This window comes from Echinops telfairi, unplaced genomic scaffold, assembly GCF_000313985.2.
Source record: "Echinops telfairi isolate 266 unplaced genomic scaffold, ASM31398v2 ScPeMD7_36;HRSCAF=134, whole genome shotgun sequence".
Classification (NCBI taxonomy): Eukaryota; Metazoa; Chordata; class Mammalia; order Afrosoricida; family Tenrecidae; genus Echinops; species Echinops telfairi.
This window is the reverse complement of record NW_022103934.1, coordinates 1,172,464-1,174,357: the sequence shown is the minus strand read 5'-3', so window position 1 is coordinate 1,174,357 and position 1,894 is coordinate 1,172,464.

The following is a 1,894-nucleotide window of genomic DNA, read 5'->3' as shown; positions in this document are numbered from 1 at the left end:
CCGTTGAGCAGTCAGAGGGACACAGACCCAAGGCACCACCTCGGTTTGGAAGTCATCTGGATCAGGGGACTCGTACTCACATGAACAGTGACATCTGGGCAGTCCTGCCTTGTCCCATGTGAGTCAGAATTGCGTTAATACTCAATGGTTCTGGTTGGTGTGGGTCCCACTCTGCCACAGTGGCCTCATCCTGGCCCCCCTGAGTGCCCACCCCTCCAGGTGAGTGCCATGCTGCCAGCCCCTGGAGGTTCTACCTTGAGGCCACCTGGCAGGACTCGGCAGTAGTCTGGGAGCCCATCTTTCCCACCAGAAATCACTTTAGGGCTCTGCTGTCGCCGTCCCATCCACTCACCGTGCGTGAGTGGCCAAGAAGGTTAAAGGTCGGTGACCCCACTTCTGGCTGCTGAGAGTAACAATGAACCCACTCCCTGTCCAAAAATCTTGGGGCACTCGGAAGTCTTTGTGCCCCCCCCCCCTTTTTTCAGGAGGCTGTGGCAGCAAATGGGGCCTGAGCAGCCAGCACAGTAGTTCTCCCCTTCATCCCAAACTCACAGGTAGGCAGCTCTTGCAGATTTATATGTTGAAATAGCCCCGTCCCCACCTCCTTCCCTCCACCTTTGGCCTTGGGGCAGGAATGATTGGGAGGCCGCCAGGGGAGCTTGAATTCTCGAGCAGTGGGTTTGAGTTTGTTACTTTGGACAGTAGTACACCCAACTTGTGAGGGAACAGTTCCCAGACAAAGTGGGGCAGCCTGCTTGCTCAGCCTCTGGGTACTGGGGAGAACCAAGAAGAGAGAGACTGGAAGCTAAGTAAGTGCCTGGCATCTGGCCTGTGGGATAACGACCACAGGGGACGTGGGTACAGCTCTGGGACCCCACCCTTGGGAGCCAGTGCAAGCACCCATCCAGGCCTGTCCACCAAGCTGATTCCTGCCTGCCTGGACCTCCATGGCTCACTTTCCAGGCACCTGTACTGGAATTTGAGGACTTCTTGGGAGTCCAGGGAAAGAAAGTATCTGAACCCTGTCTGGGCCATGCACCTGGGAGTTTGGTGGAAAGGAGCCTTTCTTCTGCAGACCCTGCCCTCTGCCCTACACCCACCATGCCATCAGCCCAGCTACATCTCCCAGGCCATGCTGGGGGCCACATGGGACTGGCCTGTCCTGACAACAGACTGGATGCACTGGGCTGGCTCCCTGTCTCCAGGCAGTAAGACGCTGTCCACGGTGCTGGCACAGCATCCCGGTTCCACTCAAAACACTCAGGCCCTAGCACCGCGCCACTGCTTTTACCCCCTCTGGGAAGTCCTCACACTGATACCTGTGGACCTTGCCCCTACCCTGGGGCTATAGAGTATCCACTGTGGCCCCATCCCTTCATTAAAGCTTTGCAGAGGAAAAGCAAGACCTGGCTGGTCCCACACCTCCACAGGTCCTCATGCTGTCAGTCCCTCCAATCTACCCCTTCCAGCCATGCCAATGTGCACTGCTGCCAACCGCCCAGCCCTATGGCCATGCCTCAGCCTTGCTCTGCCTCAGATTGGCTGAGGCACTGCTCTCAAAAGGAGCCCCTGCCTGCCCACCCTCTTTGGCCGTCTCACATACTGTGTGGTGCACACACTCACCCCTGTGCACATGCAGCAGGAACTGCCAGGCACTGAGTGAATTCATCACGACTATACTTGGGCACTGGAGATCTTCACAGTGACTCCCAGCGCCTTTGAGAAGCAGCAGCAGCTGAGGCAAGAGTGGCAGTAGCCTGTCCAAATCCACCTGGCTTCTGAGGCATTCGGTTCTCAGCCCTGTGCTATGCTGCTGGCCCTCCGGCAGGAGGGCAAACAGTTTAAAGGGCTGGCTTTACTCACACCCCTGGGGTGCATGGGTGGTCTCAACTTA